General features: G+C 39.8%; 1 protein-coding gene across 2 annotated transcripts in view; it reads right to left on the reverse strand.

Moving 5' to 3' along the window:
* LOC134212719 (uncharacterized) overlaps window positions 1–13,940 on the reverse strand; it is an 863,774-nt gene that overhangs the window by 4,933 nt on the left and 844,901 nt on the right. The gene's annotated exons all lie outside the window — the stretch shown is intronic.

The raw sequence follows: 13,940 nt of genomic DNA on the forward strand, positions 1-13,940 counted from the left end.
GTCATTTTATTCTGGGTTTTCAAGCCGGCAATTGTCAATTAATATGTATTAATATTTCATCAAAAATTTTGCTCTAAGTTTGGACAATCTCCATCAATAGGAATAGTTAGTTCTCAGTTCCATTGTCACTCCTCCGTTTCTACCATATATGTAGTAAGATCACAGATAAGATAACAGATATTTAGGCTGATATCCGAAACGTGTGTGAACTTTTGCAACCGTTGATTCATTTTTTGTGTAAAACGCAGCCCAAATGCGACTGTCAAACATATTGCATTTCTGCAAACAATTGAACAGATGGCAGTAGTGAGTTAACGTATATCAATTCAAAAGTTTACACAAACTTTTCAATCAAATTTATTTTAGCCTATCTGTATATCTGTTATTTGTGGTAAGATTAAAATAAAAAAAAAAATGATGTGCAGACACAGACTTCTGTAAATTTCACCGAATTCTCAACTATAGAACAGTTCTTTAATTATTTCACATTTTTTTGTGATTTTTTGCATTGTTCAACTTTCAAAATTTCTGAAAGTATGTGAAATTGCTTAACGCATTTTGCTGTGTTCTGTAGTTGATGAATCTAAAAAAAATCACAGAAATCTGTGCACTGTGTAATGAAATCCTACACCTCACGCACACTCATACACAATTGTGATTTTGATTACCGTGTCGATTCCGAATCAACTCTTCTATAACATATGATTAGGGCTTAGAAGCCAAACGTAACAAAGCGTTGTTTCGGCGATTGGTTACTTGCTCACGCAAACCAATATCACTATTAGAAAGATGAGGGCTTTCGCTAAATGATCGCATTGGCAGTTTGCACGAACGAAGAAAAATGGACTCAGAATCAGTGAAAGAAGGCCTTGTTTACCTTATGCTTATAAGTCGTAATCACGGTTTACACGGGAACTATACTGCTGTGAATCGCAAGTCAGTCCCATCTGTATATGGACGCCATATACGGATTGGAATAACTTGCGATTCACGGCAGTATACTACACTATAAATAGTCAAAAAACGAATCATTAGAAGCGCTGAGAGTCGAAAAGTTGTTATGTCGATAAGATCGAGCCCGGCCATTCCCTTGCCGAAACTTCAAAATAAACATTATGCCGAAAATAGTCAAAAGTGATTTTCGAGCAATAAAATTTTGAAACTTTAATTTTCAGCAGTATTGGTCCGATAAATCCTTCGCAACTTCTGTAGTTTTTATTTATTTATAATATTTAAAATCCAACTGACAGATGATGTCTCAATGAATAAAACTTAACCTAACTGGAAACGATCAGCGATACGGAAAAGATTGAGCATCTGTTGACGAAACACGTCCGAAGAAACATGAAAATCAAATAGGTTTAAAAACTTATTTAGTTGGTGGCTAATTGAACGAATGGGCTCGTGTAGAGCATATTCCATGCTTCGTGGGTTCAGGTACCAAAAATCGCGTTGACGGAGTGGTCTCTCGAGAGCGTACACATTTAGCTGAGTTAGCAGAGCAGGACAGTCGATATCTCCCGTAAGTAAAGGCAGCCTGAGCAATTGACCGTCTCACCTCAAGCGGTTCTATTTGCAGAAGACGGCAACGTTCCACGTACGGTTGCAGGTTCATCGGGTCAGCTGAGGAACCGAAGTGCATATCTAACAAACTTTTTTTGAATAGTTTCTATTCGGAGGATCAGCCGACGTGGGATGGGTTCCATATGACAGGTATCAGGTATCATAACGTCGGCTCAGGAGGCACGTTCCCCTCAATTTGGGAGATTTGTGCCATCGCCTTCACTGGCCTTTCACATCATTTACCTGACGGAAAAGGAAATGAAAAAGGGAAAGGAAGAGGAAGTGAAGTTGGAAAGGAGAATGGAACAGGTTTCTGGAGAAGGAGAATACATTCAATAATACATACATACAATGCATTTTGTAAAACGCAATGAAACGCGAAGCATAAAATTTACTATATAAGTCACACAATGCGAATGCATATGATATACCATTTATAGGATATACCATTTACTCACGCGCATTAAACTAGGGACCTAGGGACTAAAGAAAGGTGTCATCAAAAACACTGAGGACGTAACCCTGGACGGACGTCAAAGACAGAGTGCACTATGAAAAACGCATAATGCGAATCCATATAGGTGACAATTTGTTGGAAAACTAAGTAAAAAACATATTCATAACCCCACTATTATTTAACCTCAAGTTGAGATTGAATAAGAGTAGCCGAAACCGAACGTCAAAGACGAAACACAGAGTACATTGTGAAAAACGCATAATGCGAATCCATGTAGGTGACAATTTGTTGAAAAACTAAGTAAAACACATATTCATAACCCTACCTTTATTTAACTTCAAGTTTAGATTGAATAAGAGTAGCCGATTATCTCGGAGAACTACGGTCAACTACGCCATAGCTCCGGTTAGCGCAGCGAGGGCTGAAAACTGTGAAGGCCCTAGTGCTTCACAGGCTCCGTTTGCAGTTAGGTTCTTATTAGACCCCCTAACCATTCATTCGTAGGCACGGTAAGCATAAAGCCGCATCACACCGAGAATTAGGGGTCACTAGTATGGTAGACTTTTACCACTGGAACAGGCAATCCGTCATGTTATTCTTAGCCAGATAACCAGCTGCCGACACCACAGAACACAGAACAAACATGTTTGAATAATTTTTATTCGGGCGAGCCAGCTGACGTGGAATGGGCTCCATATGACAGCATTCGACTCCAAAACTGATCAAACCAGCAAACAGTAGAGGGCTTTGAGACAAAATGGATCACAGAACTCGTCTGCAATTTGGAACATAAAGCCCAATTGCCGGTTGGCTCTGGCGATTATGTCGTTGTAGTGAACTCGAAAGGTAAGCCCACTGTTTAAGATAACACCGAGATCCTTCAGGTGCTGCACTCGGGTAAGACTACGCCCAGAAAGGCTATAGCCAAAAATGATTGGAATATTCTTGTGGTGATACGAAATGATGTTGCATTTTTCGATACTTAGACACAACAAATTATGCGAACACCAATCTGCGAAGGTACGCAGAGGTACGCACCATATGTTGTAGCTCTAAGCAGTCCGTGTCACATTTTATTACTATGTAAATTTTTGTCATCTGCGCGACAGTCGGGAGGTAGCAACAGTGAGACATCGTTTATGAAAATAGAGAAAAGCAGAGGTCCAAGATTACTGCCCTGAGGAACTCCCGAGTTGTTGACATTCGACTCCGACAAACCTATCTCAACCCGTACAGAGTGATTCATCAGGTAGGACCGGAACCAAAGCACAGAGTTTGATGAAACGCCAAGCTGCTCCAGTTTGGCGACATGGATTTCATGGTCCACTGTATCAATAAATGCCGCCTTCAGGTCCATATACGCAGCGTTAGTCTGCCACCCCGAATCCATGCAGCGCAAACAGCTGGAGCTGCACCAGATTCGTTGAAACTGATTGCTTTGAGTAAACTCTGTGTCGATCGGCGTCGATGTAATTTTTAGAGCAGGAAAACAGTGACTTCTGCACAATTATTTCTAATATTAATTATTAGAGAGAATTATTGTAGGAATGAAGCCTAATTGCCTCGATCCCTTCGAAATTATCGCTGCACGATGCAAATAAAATGTCATTCATGAGTCCAGTATGGTCTCTAGGTTTAGAATTCTTCCAACTATATGATAGTTAGACGAACAATATTGGAGATAGGGGAAAGTGGGGCAAGATCGCCATGGGCAAGACAGCAGACGTTGATTTCGTCTTATTTCATTTAATTTATTTAGTCTACATCTAAACAGATAACACTGAATCAACAATTTGACGCCACAATACACGGTTCGAGGCCGCATCTCTCCATCCTCGAATACGCCCCACGTTCGCACCTGGTCTGCCCATCTCGCTCGCTGCGCTCCACGCCGTCTCGTACCTACCGGATCGGAAGCGAACACCATCTTTGCAGGGTTGCTGTCCGGCATTTTTGCAACATGCCCTGCCCATCGTACCCGCCCGGCTTTAGCTCATGGTTCATTCTTCGCCGCCACACACCGTCTTCTTGCACACCGCCAAAGATGGTCATAAGCACCCGTCTCTCGAATACTCCGAGTGCTTGCAAGTCCTCCTCGAGCATTGTCCATGTTTCATGTCCGTAGAGGACAACCGGTCTTATTAGTGTCTTGTGCATGACACATTTGGTGCGGTGGCGAATCTTTTTTGACCGCAGTTTCTTCTGGAGCCCGTAGTAGGCCCGACTTCCACAGATGATGCGCCTTCGTATTTCACGACTGACATTGTTATCAGCCGTTAGCAAGGATCCGAGGTAGACGAATTCCTCGACCACCTCGAAGGTATCCCCATCTATCGTAACACTGCTTCCCAGGCGGGCCCTGTCGCGCTCTGTTCCGCCCACAAGCATGTACTTTGTCTTTGAGGCATTCACCACCAGTCCAACTTTTGTTGCTTCACGTTTCAGGCGGGTGTACAGTTCTGCCACCTTTGCGAATGTTCGGCCGACAATGTCCATGTCATCCGCGAAACAAATAAATTGACTGGATCTGTTGAAAATCGTACCCCGGCTGTTACACCCGGCTCTCAGCATGACACCTTCTAGCGCAATGTTGAACAACAGGCACGAAAGTCCATCACCTTATCTTAGTCCCCGGCGCGATTCGAACGAACTGGAGTGTTCGCCCGAAATCTACACACAGTTTTGCACACCATCCACCGTTGCTTTGATCAGCCTGGTAAGCTTCCCAGGGAAGCTGTTCTCGTCCATAATTTTCCATAGCTCTACGCGGTCTATACTGTCGTATGCCGCCTTGATGATGATGATACGTTGGGACCTGATTTCGACTTAAGTGAGCATTATTTTCATATTATTATTACGAGGGATGGTTAACAATAATGTAAATAAGGGTTATAGAAATGAAAAACGCATCCTGGCAACCTTACTTGTTCTCGAAATATTGATTTTAGGATGGTTTAGTTGAAATTCGAATTTTCTTATAATTTCGTGGTTGCATATATGAGGTTTTGAAGCCAATTTTTTTTATTGTTCAGTACAATTTGATATTTATCACGGATTTTATATAACTATAGCATATCTTCATTCTTATTTCGAGGAGGCTCACAGTAATTATGATTGATAGGATATAAAACTTTGGATACCGTGACAATGGGTCAAATGGGGGCGAGAAAGGGTCACTGTTTCAACTACTTAGAATGCTTGTGGAATAGATTTAATGCATCTGAGGGCAAGAAGAATAAGATGTAAGAGTCCTTTTTGAACGATTTTGCTCTACGATTTCCAGACTGCCTGTGAGAGCGATGACCCATTCTCACCCCCCAGACCTATTGTCACCCCCGATGGTGGTATATGTCGATTTGGGGCGGTATTGCTAACTGTTAGGGACTATACTAAGTAACAATTTTGCATGCTTCTTGGATTTATTTAATTCTTATGACGGATTTATAATAGCAATCACCATAGTTTGTTCAAACTTTGGAAACCCTTACTTAATTATTATCGCGTTGAGAACAACCTCATTAGTGGTTGTCCCGCACACTCAAAGGGCAATATGTGCCGGATCGCCGTCAGGTTCCAACCGGAAGTCACTGGATATTTTTGCATTTTTTCATAAATATAAAAATAATAATGCGACATTCTACCAATGATTCCGATGGGAAACCTCCAAGGTTTCCTGCGGGAATATTCAGAGGTTTGTACGGGAATCCTCCATGCATACCGAAAAGGACCCACCAGGGATTCCGAGGGGAAAGTTCCGGGAAATCAGACGGAAATGCTTCAGAGATTCCGTCGGAAATCCTCGGTGAGTGAGTGTTTCAGGAATTTCGTAGGCAATGTGCCAGGTATATAAAAGGAAATCGTCGAAGGATTTCGAAACAATTAGTCGAGAGATTCCAAAGCAAATTGTCAGATGGATTCTGATTGTAAAAGGATTCCGTAGCAAATCATTGGGGGACTCCGAGGCAAAATGTCAAGAAATTCCGAAGCAAATCAACGAAGGATTCTGAAGCAAATCCTCTATGGATTATGAAGAGTGCCCCTTACAGATTCCCAAGAGTTTCCCTCAACGAGGGGCACCAGGGACTATGTCCAAGGGCTTGACGATCCCTCCCCAGGCCATCTGCGAGTTGTGATGTCTGCCTTGGGTGTGGTGGTATTTGACAGTGGGTTCTGTTAAACTTCTATAAAAAGCTGCACTGCTGCTAATCGCAAGTCGAGCACATCTGTATATGGCATCCATATACAGATGTGCTCGCCTTGCGGTTAGCGGCAGTGCATGTATCCGCAAGTATGCTCCGCCAAAGCGACCGTGTGCCGTTCAAACTGCACAAGTCCAGTCGTCAAAGTCGTCATCGGCGACATGAACGCTCAGGTAAGAAGGGAGGAAATGTATAGATCGGTCATCGGACCGGATAGTGTTCATACCGCATCGAACGACAACGGCCAACGGATCATAAACTTTGCAGCTTCCCGCAGAATAATAGTCCGAAGCACTTTCTTCCCCCGCAAGAATATTCACAAGGTGACATGAAAATCACCTAATCAAGAAACGGAAAACCAAATCGACCACGTTAATATCGACGGTAAAATCTTCTCCGTTTATTTTTGATATATTGCCCAATTCAAATGTCAAATTCAACAATTTATATTTTTTAAATTATAAACTTAGTGTCTCGCAGCACCTGAATTCAAATTGATAACATTCCAATTCTCGCGCTTAGTTTCATAGGGGCGTAACTGTATTGATCGATTTCTCTTCGTTGATGTTTTCTATTTTTTATTGTACCGAATTGCGCTAGTTTGTCGATGATTTAATGGTTTGGTGTGATAAAGGATAATTGTATCTTGCACCAGAATTAATAATCACGGTTGTAGCTTTTGAAACAATTGAGTTATTAACAAAATAGAAAATCGATTAAGAGAAATCGATCAATACAGTTACGCCCCTATGAAACTAAGCGCGAGAATTATTTGTTTTCCTGATATTTCCAAAACAAAAACTGCTATTATTTTGAGCAATTTGACCTAGTGCGTAATTTTTGAACGCGTCATTCGTACGTAGTATGTGTAAATTTCATCATATTTGTAGTTCACTGCCAAAATTTCAGCTCAATCGGTCATCGGGGTACAAAGTTACAGCGTGTCGAAGTTGACCATTTTGTATGAAAAACGGCTTCCGCTGCTATTATTCTGAACACAGGTTTATGTAGACGAAGAATCAGGTGGAATAATTTTTGGCTGTTACGCCCTTTTCAAATGTTGGTCTAGATATAATACATAAACAATGATATTATAAATGTTTTAATTTTGAGCCATTATAAAAAGATAAGGGAGAGGTAGATATTGAAGCTCTAACCAAAATTATGCCACCAGAAAGCTTTCTTACATTTGGTTATTACGTCAAGTAGGTAATTGAGAACAACAATAATTGTACACAATCTATCAAAAGTTTCGAGCGAAATGGATTTATTTTTGTACATGCTTTGTCAGATCACGGAAGGCTGGTGCATTACAGTAATATTCCGATTTTATCACTCCCCTGATGAATTTTGTGATGATAAAATAGGAAATGTGACAAAATCGAAACAAATATTTTCAATTTTTTCATTTGTTCCACAAATATGAATCAGTTTATTCCTAATAATTTCTTGTCGAAAAGGCTTTCAAATTTTTTGACAAGTAATCAGAAATAATTCATAATAAAGTATAAACCACAGACGGTGAAAGTTATTTCATGAAAATCTTTGTTGCTTGCGGTATTATTTTCAATAATAAAAACAACGACTAAAATTTTCAACAAAATCGGGTCGAAAACGTGATAAAACCGGTATGTGATGAAATGGGGTCAAAATCGGTTCAATACTGTATTTACGGGGCAAAATGCCATAGTGCCATCCATATCATGAAACGCCGACGCGTGGTGCGTTGTTCCCATAGAGCGGCCAGATAAGAGGTGTTTTGCCACATGAGTTTTCCGGCATTTTCAATATTTATGAGAATTTCTACAATTTTAAAATGGCATCAGCTTGCTATATAGTCCAACCATAGATATAATACAAAAAATACCCACGAAAATCGTTACAGCTAGGGCGTTAAAGCAGTATTTGTTTAGCTGGTGCATATTACCCCCTTCCCCTATAATGTGCTGCTTGAAATGAAAATCGTATACCCGGTAATATGACCGTTTTTTATTTGAACAGTTTTTAATTTGAACTCCGTTCGTTTGAACATCTTTTAAATTAATAAGTGTTCAAACGTCATTTTGCACGTGGGATTGAGAAAACAATAACTTCGCGAAACGGAACGCAGAATCAAAACAAAACAGCAACGACAGCAGCCAGAAAACGGTTTGTTTGATGCTCATAAAGTAACCAGAAGTTCAATGCAAGAATGGTAACTTGGCTTAGAAACCTCGCGTTTAATAACTGTGGAAGTGCTGAATGAACACTAAGCAGCGAGGCGGCAATGTCCCAGTGGGGGATGTAATGCCAATAAGAAGAAGAATCGTGGGTCGTCGGTACTGTATTTTGGCATGAAGCTCAAGTGTTTCAATTAGTGTCCCAAAAAGTTTTGGTTAACCGTTTCGCTATACTAATGAAAATTCTGAATTTGATATGAACGCCTAAAATAAAATAGTGTGATTGTTCCATATTCATCTAATGTGGGAAAAGAATTCAGAAAACTGCTGTATTTAGCAAAAAAAAACTCTTGTACAGTCTGCCTGCTTAAGAAATCCTAGAAATCCAAAACTAAATACACTCACGTTTTCAATAACATCACAATCAAAACGGGAGCCACGCACAACAGCGGGTGTATTTAGTTTTGGATTCCGGAATGCTTGTCCATAAATGGCTGCTAAAACCAAGTAAAAGATAAAAAAATCACGCATGTTTATTGCGTTTATCTGTTGAAGAAGTGAACAGGTAAACAGGAAAACGGTATCTAGCGGCGTCGCATGAATCACGAGTTGTACCAGAGAATTTGCAGTGCTATTTCGTTCACCTGCTGTGACCCTTGGATCCTGGAAGGGCATTCACGATGGAGTCCACTAATGACAACCACAATGAACTTTACCACTTCGCTTTCTTGTATGCACGTTATGTTGGTCCCCGCCACCTAGGCCCTTAGCAACAACGCCAACATCCATCCAGCCTGTTACACGCGCGAAGACGAAACCGATGAGGTTCGCAATATTCACCCGCCATAGTAACGATGTCAAGCCAGAGTCATGCCACCCAGGAATTCGCAGTTGCAGCAATTTTATATTATAAAAGCAAGTGAAACGCAAAAAGTGAGTTAGTTCTAAGTGTGATATGTTTGACTTAAGATTAAATCGATAATAAATTTATTTTTTATGCCATTCGTTGTGAACGAAGCATAACTGGCGCAGTCGCGGGAAAAGTGTGTGGAATTAAGTGCAGGACTAAAAAGTCTAAGTGTCAGTTCAGAAGGAACAGTGTTGTTTCAAAACTTCCTATCTTTAGGGAATATAAAAATAGTGTAGTGGAGAAGCGAACGTAAGTTCAAAACCGACTTAACGGATATAAGATCAGTTTTCTCGAAGTGACCGCACGAAAGCTGACGGAGCATCGTTCATCGCGAACACCTGTACTACCGGGAGACCGCTGCGGAGGGAATATCCAGCAGTTTGTGTGGAACAGAGCGAAGGAAGGCCCACTCACCGAACCTCAACAAAAAAAAACAAACCATCAACACGATTAGGCTCCGGGAGATGTTCATCATACTCTCGTAAGTACAAAACATTTTATTTAAATAACAAGTGTTATATTACAACAAACAGTGAGTGCAGTGAGGAAGTGAATCTCTTGCGTTAAATTACCTCAGTTAGTAGACAAAACACTAATTAACAGTAGGAAAATTTCTTTTCTATCTCGGCAATATGGATCGTGATTTTATTTCTCCCGAACCATTGCCAATCGTGGATCCGGATCTGGATGAACTTGCTCAACCAGACCCAGCTCGTCCACAAATTACAATCGACAGTCTTCTACAGCATATAAAAACACTTACGGATAACCAAAACCAACTCATCAGCACTATGAATGCAATGAAAAGTAGGTCAGAAGACCCATTCCTTTTATTTAGGACCCCTGACCCTATTAAGAATCTATCCACATTTTCTGGGAACAAGAAGGAGACGCACGCCTGGATAGAGGATGCGGAAAATACCCTTGACCTATTTAAAACTTACAAGAATGACCCCATGTATGGCCAGATCGTTAGCGCTATAAAATGCAAAATAATCGGTGATGCTAAGGAAATAATTGATCGCTGCAGGAAATCCCAACGACTGGGATCAGATTAAAGATGTTATTTTAAACTCCTACGGAGACCGACGAGACCTTACGTCTCATATACAATCGTTATTTTATGTTAGCCAGGGTAGGAAAACGCTAGCCGAGTATTACAACCAACTTAAGAAAATAGATACAGCGATTAAGGCAACAGCAGCCTTAATGGACGATTACAAGACGTCCACGAAGGCCATTAACAGTTTAATTAGTCTTATGTCACTAACGCGATTTATTGATGGGTTAAATGACGAACTATCTATGCACGTAAGGAGTTACAGGCCCCAATCTTTAGAGGACGCATACGCTATCACAATGCAATACTCGAACGCCGCGTTCAGGCAAAAACTAAATAGACAGACAATGTACGTCAAAAATACAAAACCGAACACTTTTAAGAACGACAATAAGCACGTACAACAATACGAGAGGAAACCAACGCCACCACAAAACCCACCAAATCACAACAAAAATACTCAAAATTTTTCAGAAAGGGTCAAATTTCAGAAACAAATTAACGACGGAGACGTTTCAATGCGAACGGCCCAATCCAGACAACAAATAAACAATAACCAGACGACGGACGAAGAATTGAAACAAGAACCCTTGGAAAATAAAGTAGACACTTCAATATTGCAATCCGACGATGACGAATATTTTATTGACGACGAACTAAATTTTCAAATAGTCGAAGGAAACGCACCAAAGAAATGAATAACAACTTCATACCGTACATAACGATAATGAAGACAAAGGAGAATTGAAATTCTTAATTGACACAGGAGCAAATAAGAATTACATTTCCGACCATGTCAATTTAGAAAACAGCAAAACGGAAAAAGGGATTAAAGTCTCAAACATTAGTGGCACACATGAAATCGATAGATCAGTATCATTTGATCTGTTCGAGATTAAGAAAAACTGAAATTTTATATTTTCAAATTCCACAATTTTTTCGATGGGCTAGTAGGTTATGAGACTCTTAGAGACCTCAAATCTCACTTAGATATTGGGAAGAACAAATTGAGAATTGGCAGGAAAATTTTGATCTGAAGAAAAAATACCCGGAGAAACAAGTAATAAACCTTACAGAGCAGGAGGAACAATTTATCCAAATAAAAGTAGCAAACCAGGGAGACTTCATTATATCTAATGAAAAGAACATGGGAAAATTTTCAATTCTACCAGGAATCTACCATAGCGATCGTAATACCGCTATAGTTGCAATAAGAAACCATACGAAATCACAAATAGAAATCAATTCACATGAGATCTATGTTGATAAGGATGAATTTATTGCCACAGAAAAACCTCAAGGTAGCAGAAACAAATTTAATATTTTGGACGATTCATTAAACAAACTAGAAAAATCAGCATTAGAAAAAATCATTGACGAAAGCTCAGAAATTTTGTACACAGGCTACGAAAATCTAACATTCACTCATAAAATTAAACATAAAATAAGGACTGTGGACAATATTCCAATTCATTCAAAGTCGTACCGATATCCTCAAATTTTTGAAGACGAGGTACAAACACAAATAAAAAAGATGTTAAAGGACGGGATTATTCAGGAGTCCATATCGCCCTACACATCCCCTGTATGGATTGTCCCCAAAAAGCAGATGCATCAGGATTAAAAAATTTCGGCTTGTCATAGACTACCGAAAACTCAATGAAAAACAATTTCAGACAAATACCCTATTCCGGATATCACGGAAACACTTGACAAGTTGGGTAGAACTACTTACTTCTCAACAATAGATCTTGTATCTGGTTTCCATCAGATACAACTAGATGAAAACGATATCGAGAAAACGGCCTTCTCCGTAAGTTCTGGCAAATACGAATTCACCAGAATGCCGTTTGGTCTGAAGAACGCCCCAGCAACTTTTCAAAGGGTAATGGATGCCGTTCTCAGAGATCTAATTGGTGTATGTTGTCTTGTCTACATGGACGACATCATAGTCTTTTCAAGTTCATTCGAAGAACATGTAAAAGATTTACGCAAAGTTCTTCGCAAACTGAAAGAAGCTTGCTTAAAAATCCAATTGGACAAATGCTATTTTTTAGACGGGAGGTTCAATTTCTTGGACATACCGTAACCAAAGATGGCGTTAAGCCAAATAGCGACAAAATAGACGTTATCAAAAACTGGCCCCAACCAAAGAACGAAAAGAACTTAAACAATTTCTTGGAACCCTTGGTTATTACCGCCGATTCATAAAAAGACTTCGCAAAATGGTTAAACCTTTGACACAATTGTTGCGAAGTGAAACAAACTTCAATTTACTCATGATAAAATCAAATGCTTTGAAAAATAAATATCTATTAACAATGAACCCAATACTGGCGTATCCTGATTTCACAAAGGAATTTATCCTCACAACAGATGCTAGTGATTTCGCGGTAGGAGCAGTGTTATCGCAAGGACAGTTAGGAAAAGATCGACCGATCGCTTACGCTTCGAGGACGCTAAACAAATCAGAGGAAAATTATTGCACCACAGAAAAGAACTATTGGCCATAATTTGGGCTGTGAAGCACTTTCGGCCATATCTTTATGGAAGACGATTTAAGCTTGTCACTGACCACCAACCACTAATTTATTCAATGACAAGCGCGAATCAGAAAATTATTAGATGGAAATTAGACTTGTGCGAATTCGACTTTGAAATAGTCTATAAGCCAGGTAGAGAGAATGTCGTGGCAGATGCTCTCTCAAGAATTAGAACACTTGAAATGAACGCCAACGAACAAGAGGACACACAAAATGCAGAAGACGAAAATGAAAATGACGAGAATACAGTACACTCAGCCGACATAAGTGATGACTACTATATTTGGACAACAGAAAAGCCTATAAATTCTTTTAGAAACCAAGTAATTTTCAAAATTTCTCCAATAGACATAGACGCACACGAGCAGATATTTCCAAAATTCCATCGATTTACAATTTCGAAACCAAGTTACACAGAACAGGACATACTTAGAATATTCAAGGAAAAACTGAACCCAAATGGTGTGAATTGTATCTATTGCCCTTTACTACTAACACAGCTAATTCAAGAAACTTATCGTAAACACTTATCTCATAACAATATGTTCAAGCTCTTTATTTCACAGGTTTTGCTTCAAGATGTGAGGTTACCAGAGGAACAGGATGCAATAGTGCGTAGAATACACGAATACGCCCACAGAGGCATGAAAGAAAACAAGGCCCAAATACTTTCGGACTACTTTTTCCCAGAAATTGACAAGAAAGTCAAAATTTTCATAGGTAACTGTCCTATTTGCAAGAAAAGCAAATACGACAGAAAACCGCCTAAATTGATCCAAAAACCAACCCTTCAGGAAAACCTTTTGAAAATATACACGTTGACATCTTCTTCATGAACGGGAAGAAAATGTTAACGATCGTTGATGCATTTTCCAAATTCGCAAACGTAATCGCTCTTGAAACAAGAACAATCATAGATCTTAAAAGAGCCATCACGGAGCACATTAGAATATTTGGCAGACCCGAAACTATAACTTGCGATCAGGAACCGGCCCTGACATCGATCGAATTTATCGGATTCATGCAAGATTTAGATATTGAAATTCACC

This window comes from Armigeres subalbatus, chromosome 2 (assembly GCF_024139115.2).
Source record: "Armigeres subalbatus isolate Guangzhou_Male chromosome 2, GZ_Asu_2, whole genome shotgun sequence".
In the NCBI taxonomy this organism is placed as follows: Eukaryota; Metazoa; Arthropoda; class Insecta; order Diptera; family Culicidae; genus Armigeres; species Armigeres subalbatus.